The sequence below is a fragment of the Rattus rattus genome, chromosome 1 (genome assembly GCF_011064425.1).
Source record: "Rattus rattus isolate New Zealand chromosome 1, Rrattus_CSIRO_v1, whole genome shotgun sequence".
NCBI classification, from domain to species: domain Eukaryota; kingdom Metazoa; phylum Chordata; class Mammalia; order Rodentia; family Muridae; genus Rattus; species Rattus rattus.
In genome coordinates, this window is record NC_046154.1 from 108,371,340 (window position 1) to 108,380,340 (window position 9,001).

The 9,001-nt window shown below is 38.7% G+C and overlaps 1 pseudogene; it reads left to right on the top strand.

Annotated features, from left to right (window-relative positions):
* The first annotated feature begins 7,838 nt into the window (after window positions 1-7,838).
* Window positions 7,839-8,752, top strand: LOC116899934 (annotated as a pseudogene).
* The last annotated feature ends 249 nt before the right edge of the window (window positions 8,753-9,001 follow it).

The following is a 9,001-nucleotide window of genomic DNA, read 5'->3' on the forward strand; positions in this document are numbered from 1 at the left end:
GTATATGTATGCATATGTGCATGTATATGATGTATATGTATACACACATAAATATATATAATAGATATTTTTTCCTCAGCAAATTTATTATTGGAATATCTATATAGAGGCTAATAATTTTTATATGTGGATTATACATATTTGAAGGCATGCATTAAATTTGAAACTCATCTGTTGGGAACTTTTAAATATAGAATTATGCTGTCTGGAAATAGGAATAGCTTAGTTTCTTTCTTTCAAATTGTATCCCCTTTATAACTTTCTCAGCTCTTATTGGCCTAACAAAACTTCAAGCACTATATTAAATAGAATGGAAAGAGTGTGAATCTTTGTCTTATTCCAGAATTTAGAAGAACTTCTGTCATTTTATATGTGTTACATTTGTCACATATTTTTTTATTTTCATGTACATTACACTTATTTCTAATTTCTTCAAAATGTCTACCATGAAAATACATTAAACTTAGTTATGTGTCTCTTTTATATTTTGAGATATCATTTTATTCCTGTCTTTAAGTCTGTTAACATGGTATATTATATTTATTGATTTTCATACTGTCTCAGACTTCTATTATTATGATAAAAGTACCATGACCAAAAGCAACTTGAGGAGGAGAGCATATATTTGTCTTACTTATCGCAATCAACCATTGTTTACAGAAGCTAACAGGAACTCAAGTAGGTCAGGAACCTAAAGGCAGAGACCATGGGTAATTCTACATACAGGTTTGCTTCCTAGGCTTTGTCAGTTTCCTTTGTTATACACCTACCCAGAGATGACTCTCTTTACAGTGTAGTGGGCCTTTACACATTAATCATTAATCAAAAAATGCCTGACAAATTTGTATAAAGGCATATCTGATGAGGGCATTAACTCTTCTCGGATGAATTTAATCTGATGGGGGCATTACCTCTTGTCAGATGAGTCTACTTTGTGCCAAGTTGACAAAAAACCAACTAGCACATTTTTAAGAAAATCACATCTCTGGGATGAAACCAAACAAATATAAATTTCCAGGAACTAAAAAAAATGAGAACAACACAAAACCTCTGGGATATGTTAAAAGCAGTTCTAAGAGAGTAGTTTATGGCCCTAAGTGCCTACATTAAATGTCAGAAGGAGCACAAGTAAGTGAATTAGTGAAGAAACTCAAAAGGTTGTGAAAGAGCTCCCTGCTCCCAAACCCTGTGGGAGAGAGAGTTCATCGCCCAGACAGGTGGGCACCCCTGAGACTATAGGGCAGGAGAGACCTCCAGTACTGCCCACCCTTGCCCAGATCCCTGACCCAAGAGGAAACTGTATAGGGCCTCTGGGAACAGGAATATAGGGGCACTCAAAACTGCAGGTGCCCTGCACTCCATATTGTGCCCGGATCTGAAGGGACCTGGTCAAACAGCTCCCTGCATCCAAATCCTGTGGAAGGGAGAGCTAGACCTTCAGAGGGGCAGACATGCCTAGGAAGCCAGAGGAGACTACTCTCTGCCCACATTTCTGACTCTAGAGGAAAACGCCTAGTGCCATCTGGGCCCCCTGTGCCCAGGGACACAAGAAAAGGCTGGGCAGGCCCTTCTGGTTGTTGCCCACACGGAGAGCTGAAACCCATCCCTGAGGAGTGACTTCAGGCCTGAGACCGGATGTAAGACCAAATTTTCTGCTCCATGTGACCTGCCTGGTGGACTCAGGACACACGGCCACAAGAACAGCTGAAGACCAGTAGACAGGAAGGACTACATGCCTGAAAGCAGAACATAAATGGCTGAAAGAAAACAGGAAAACAGGTCTATAGCACTCCTGACACACAGACCTATAGGACAGTCTAGCCACTGTTAGAAATTGCAGAACAAGTTAACACCAGAGACAACCTGATGGCAAAAGGCAAGTACAGGAATCCAAACAACAGAAACCAAGACTACATGGCATCATTGGAGTCCAATTCTACCACCAAAGCAAACACTGAATATCCAAACACACCAGAAAAGCAAGATCTAGATTATAAATCACATTTGATCATGATGATGGAGGACTTCAAGAAAGACAAACACAAATAAACAAGTAGAAGCCTATAGAGAGGAATCACAAAGATCCCTGAAAGAATTCCAGGAAAATACAATCAAACAGATGAAGGAAATAAAAATGGAAATAGGAGCAGTAAAGAAAGCACAAAGGGAGACAACCCTGGACATAGAAAATCAAAGGAAGAGAAAAGGAGTTGTAGATATAAGCATCACCAACAGAATACAAGAGATAGAAGAGAGAATCTCAGGAGCAGAAGATTCCATAGAAATTATCGACACAACTGTCAAAGATAATGTAAAAAGGAAAAAGCTCTTGGCCCAAAACATACAGGAAATCCAGGACACAATGAGAAGATCAAACCTAAGGATAATAGGTATAGAAGAGAGTGAAGACTCCCAGCTCAAAGGACCAGTAAATATCTTTAACAAAATCATAGAATAAAACTTCCCTAACTTAAAGAAAGAGATACCCATAAACATACGAGAAGCCTACAGAACTCCAAAAAAAGAAAAAGAAAAGAAACTCCTCCCATCACATAATAGTAAAAACACCAAATGCACAAAATGAAGAAAAAAATATTAAAAACAGTAAGGGGAAAAGGTCAAGTAACATATAAAGGCAGACCTATCAGAATTACACCAGACTTCTCACCAAAGACTATGAAAACCAGAAGATTCTGCACAGATGTCATACAGACCCTAAGAGAACACAGATGCCAGCCCAGGTTACTGTATCCAGCAAAACTCTTGATTAACATAGATGTAAAACCAAGATATTCCGTGACAAAAAATAATTTGCACAACATCTCTCTACAAATTCAGCCCTACAAAGGATAATAAATGGTAAAGCCCAACACAAGGAGGCAAGCTACACACTAGAAAAAGCAAGAAATTAATCATTTTGTAACAAAACAAAGAGAAGACAAGCACACAAACATAACCTCATATCCAAATACGAATATAACAGGAAGCAACAATCACTATTCCTTAATATCTCTCAACATCAATGGACTCAATTCCCCAATAAAAAGAACAGATTAACAAACTGGATATAACAATAGGGACCCAACATTTGCTGCTTAACAGGAGCACTATGACAGGAAAACACCTCAGAACAAAGACAGACACTACCTCATAGAGTAAAAAAGCCTGGACAAAAAAAACCACTTTCCAAAGCAAATGGTCTGAAGAAACAAACTAGAAAAAAGCAAGAAACCATTCTAAAATCGAATAAAAATCAATATTCAACTAATAAAAAAGTCATCAAAAGAAAAAAGATAAGGTAAAAAGGACACTTCAAGCAAATATTCATCAAAGGTAACCATTCTAATATCAAATAAAAAAATCCACCAAAAGATGAACTCTCAATCCTAAATATCTATGCTCCAAATACAAGGACACCTACCTATATAAAAGAAACCTGACTAAAGCTCAAAGCACACATTGCACCTCACAAAGTAATAGTAGGAGATTTCAACACCCCACTCTCAACAATGGACAGATCATGGAAACAGAAATTAAACAGAGATATAGACAGACTAAGAGAAGTCATGAACCAAATGGACTTAACAGATATTTACAGAACATTCTATCCTAAAACAAAAGTATATACCTTCTTCTTACCATCTCATGGTACTTTCTCCAAAATTGACCATATAATCGGTCATAAAACAGACCTCAACAGATACAGAAAGATAGCAATAATCCCATGCATCCTATCAGACCACCACGGCCTAAAGCTGGTCTTCAATAACAATAAGGGAAGAACGCCCACATATACATGAAAGTTGAACAATGCTCTACTCAATGATAACCTGGTCAAGGAAGAAATAAAGAAAGAAATTAAAGACTTTTTAGAATTTAATGAAAATGAAGGTACAACATACCCAAATTTATGGGACACAATGAAAGCTGTGCTAAGAGGAAAATTCATAGCTCTGAGTGCCTACATAAAGAAACAGGAGAGAGCATATATCAGCAGCTTGACAGCACACCTAAAAGCTCTAGAACAAAAAGAAGTAAATACACCCAGGAGGAGTAGAAGGCAGGAAATAATCAAACTCAGAGCTGAAATCAACAAGTAGAAACAGAAAGGACTATACAAAGGATCAACAGAACCAAAAGTTGTTTCTTTGAGAAAATCAACAAGATAGACAAACCCTTAGCCAGACTAACGAGAGGACACAGAGAATGTGTCCAAATTAACAAAATCAGAAATGAAAAGAGATACATAACCACAGAATTAGAGGAAATTCAAACAATCATCAGATCCTACTTTAAAAGCCTATATTCAACAAAACTTTAAAATCTGGAGGAAATGGACAGTTTCCTAGACAGATACCAGGTACCAAAGTTAAATCAGGAACAGATAAACCATTTAAGTGACCCCATAACACCTAAAGAAATAGAAGCAATCATTAGAAGTCTCCCAACCAAAAAGAAACCAGGTCCAGATGGGTTCAGTGCAGAATTCTATCAGACCTTCAAAGAAGACCTCATACCAATACTATCCAAACTATTCCACAAAATTGACAACAGATGGAGTACTACCGAATTCCTTCTATGAAGCCACAATTGCTCTTATACCAAAACCACACAAAGACCCAACAAAGAAAGAGCACTTCAGACCAATTTCCCTTATGAATATCGACGCAAAAATACTCAATAAAATTCTTGCAAACCAAATCTAAGAGCACATCAAAACTATCATCCACCATGATCAAGTAGGCTTCATCCCAGGCATGCAGGGATGGTTTAATATACGGAAAACCATCAATGTAATCCACTATATAAACAAACTGAAAGATGAAAACCACATGATCATTTCATTAGATGTTGAGAAAACATTTGACAAAATTCAACACCCCTTCATGATAAAAGTCCTGTAAAGAACAGGAATTCAAGGCCCATAACTAAACATAGTAAAAGCCATATACAGCAAACCAGTAACTAATATTAAACTAAATGGAGAGAAACTTGAAGCAATCCCACTAAAATCAGGGACTAGACAAGGCTGCCTACTCTCTTCCTACTTATTCAATATAGTTCTCAAAGTCCTACCCAGAGTAATCAGACAACAAAAGGAGATCAAAGGGATACAGATTGGAAAGGAAGAAGTCAAAACATCACTATTTGCAGATGATATGATAGTATAATTAAGTGATCCCAAAATTTCCATCAGAGAACTACTAAACCAGATAAACACCTTCAGCAAAGTGGCTGGTTATAACATTAACTCAAATAAATCAGTAGCCTTCCTCTACACAATAGAGAAACAAGGTGAGAAAGAAATTAGGGAAAGGGCACCCCTCATAATAGTCCTAAATAAAATAAAATACCTCGGTGTGACTTTAACCAAGCAAGTGAAAGATCTGTATGATAAGAACTTCAAGCCTCTGAAGAAGGAAATTGAAGAAGATCTGAGAAGATGGAAAGATCTCCCATGCTCATGGATTGGCAGGATTAATATACTAAAGATGGCCATTTTACCAAAAGTGATCTGCAGATTCATTGCAATCCCCATCAAAATTCCAATCCAATTCTTCACAGAGTTAGACAGAACAATTTCAAATTCATCTGGAATAACAAAAAACCCAGGATTAGCTAATACTATCCTCAACAATAAAAGGACTTCTGGGGGAATCACTATCACTGAACTCAAGCAGTGTTACAAAGCAATAGTGATAAAAACTGCATGGTATTGGTACAGAGACAGACAGATAGACCAGTGGAACAGAATTGAAGACCCAGAAATGAACCCACACACCTGTGGTCACTTGAATTTTGACAAAGGAGCCAAAACCATCCAATGGAAAAAAGATAGCATTTTCAGCAAATGGTGCTGGTTCAACTGGAGGTCAGCATGTCGAAGAATGCAATTCGATCCATTCTTATCACCGTGTACAAAGCTTAAGTCTAACTGGATCAAGGACTTCCACATCAAACCAGATACACTCAAACTAATAGAAGAAAAAGTGGGGAAGCATCTCGAACACATGGGCACTGGAGAAAATTTTCTGACCAGAACACCAATGGCTTATGCTGTAAGATCAAGAATCAACAAATGGGATCTCATAAAACTACAAAGCTTCCGTAAGGCAAAGGACACTATTGTTAGGCCAAAACGGCAACCAACAGATTGGGAAAAGATCTTAACCAATCGTACAACTGATAGAGGGCTTATATCCAAAATATACAAAGAACTCATGATGTTAGACTGCAGGGAGACAAATAAACATATTAAAAATCGGGTTCAGAGCTAAACAACGAATTCATAGCTGAGGAATGCCAAATGGCTGAGAAGCACCTAAAGAAATGTTCAACATCTTCAGTCATAAGGGAAATTCAAATCAAAACAACCCTGAGATTCCACCTCACAGCAGTCAGAATGGCTAAAATCAAAAACTCCGGTGACAGCAGATGCTGATGAGGATGTGGAGAAAGAGGAACACTCCTCTATTGTTGGTGGGATTGCAGACTGGTACAACCATTCTGGAAATCAGTCTGGAGGTTCCTCAGAAAATTGCACATTGAACTACCTGAGGACCCAGTTATACCTTTCTTGGGCATATACCCAAAAGTTGCCCCAACATATAACAAAGACATATGCTCCACCTATGTTCATAGCAGCCTTATTTATAATAGCCAGAAGCTGGAAGGAACTCAGATGCCTTTCAACAGAGAAATGGATACAGAAAATGTGGTACATCTACACAATGGGAATACTTCTCCGCTACCAAAAACAATGACTTTATGAAATTCATAGGCAAATGGTTGGAACTGGAAAGTATCATCCTGAGTGTGGTAACCCAATCACAGAAAAACACACATGGTATGCACTCATTGATAAGTGGATATTAGCCCATATGCTTGAATTACCCTAGATGCACAGAACACATGAAACTCAAGAAGGATGACCAAAATGCGAATGCTTCACTCCTTTTTAAAAAGGGGAACAAGAATACCCTTGGGAGGAAATAGGGCAGCAAAGTTTAGAACAGAGGCTGAAGGAACGCCCATTCAGAGCCTGTCCCACATGTGGCCCATATATATACAGCCACCAAACTAGATGGATGAAGCAAAGAAGTGCAGGCTAAAAAAAAAAAAGAAGTGCAGGCTGAGAGGAACTGGATGTAGATCTCTCTTGAGAGACACAGCTAGAATATAGCAAATACATAGGTGAATGCCAGCAGCAAACACTGAACTTAGAATGGGACCCCCATTGAAGGAATCAGAGAAAGGACTGGAAGAGCTTGAAGGGCCTTGAGATCCCATATGAACAACAATGCCAACCAACCAGAGTTTCCAGGGACTAAGCCACTACCCAAAGACTATACATGGACTGACCCTGGGCTCCAACCTCATAGGTAGCAATGAATAGCCTAGTAAGTGGTAGGGGAAGCCCTTGATCCTGCCAAAACTGAACCCCCAGTGAATGGGATTGTTGAGGGGAGGGCGGTAATGGTGGGAGGATGGGGAGGGGAACACCCATATAAAAGGGGAGGGGTAGGGATTAGGGGTTTATTGGCCTGGAAACTGGGAAAGGTAATAACAATTGAAATGTAAATAAGAAATACCCAATTTAATAAAAATGGCAGGGGCGGGGGGAAGGTTGTGAAAGCAAGAGTAAACAAAATTCTAACCCAGTGTATGAGGCAAGAAATAATAAATATCAAAGCAGAAATCAATGAAATAGAAATAAAACAATAAAAAGATTCAACAAACACAAGAGTTAGTTCTTTGAAAATATGAGCTCCTGTGAGTTTCTCCCTGCTGTGAACATCAGGCCCTGACCTTTGTCTCCTGGCCACCTCCCATGTGCCATGGCCATCAACTGGCAGTCTGTGATCCTACCTCAGCCCAAGAGACCCAGACCTGCTGCTGCCCCAAAGCTGGAGGACAATCAGCCGCTCCTGGCCTGCCAAAGGGAGGAAAACAACAGCAAGAGGCAACTGAACATATTGATAAAGTACATAATGAAATAGACAGACTTAATGAACAACTCAGTGAGGACCTTTTGAAAGTAGAACAAAATATAGCAAACCCCGCTGACTGTTTTTTTTCAGGAGGTTAGAATTAATCATCCATTTCCCAAATTTTGGGTAACAACATTTGTCAACCATCCACAAGTGTCTGTACAGCTTGGGAAGGAAGTCAAAGAGGCCTTGCATTATTTGACTAGAGTTGAAGGGACGGAATTTGAAGACACTAAATCAGGTTACAAAATGGTTTTTTATTTTGATAAAAATCCTTATTTTTGAAATAAAGTTCTCTCCCAAAGATTTCATCTGAATGAGAATAGTGACCCATCTTCAAAGCTGAAATTAAGTGAAATCTGGAAAGGATGTAACCAAATGTTCAAGTTGAATGCAGAATAAGGCCAGCAGGAAGAGGCAGCATGAAGATCCAGAGAACTTCTTTCCTGATTTACTGAGCATTCTGATGCAGATGAGTTAGGAGAGGTCATCAAAGATATATTTTTGCCAAATCCCATTCAGTACTATTGGTTCCCTGTATGGATGATGAAGAGGGAGAGAAAGGAGGAGGAGGAGGAGGAGGAGGGAAGGAGGAGGAGGAGGAAGGAGGAGGAGGAGGAGGAGGAGGAGGAGGAGGAGGAGGAGGAGGAGAGCTGGAAGATATTGATGAAGGAGGAGATGAGAATGAAGGTGAAGAAGATAAAGATGATGATGAAGGGGAAGGAGAGGAGGATTCAGTGAGAATCAGCCCAGAAGACTGATGTACTTCAGTCTTTTATTTATTTATTTATTTATTTATTTATTTATTTATTTATTTATTTTTTATTTTTATTTTTTAATTTTCTCCAGTCCCTGGGAGCAAGTTGCAGTTCTTTCCTCCCTGTCCCTCTGTACTCAGTCGTCTTGTTTTTGAGATCTCTCAACAGCATGGTGTTCAACTTATTTTGGGGGAAATACCTTGAGGAAAATACAAAAGAATCTCCACTTTTCTGTTCTAAAAAAGAAAAGCA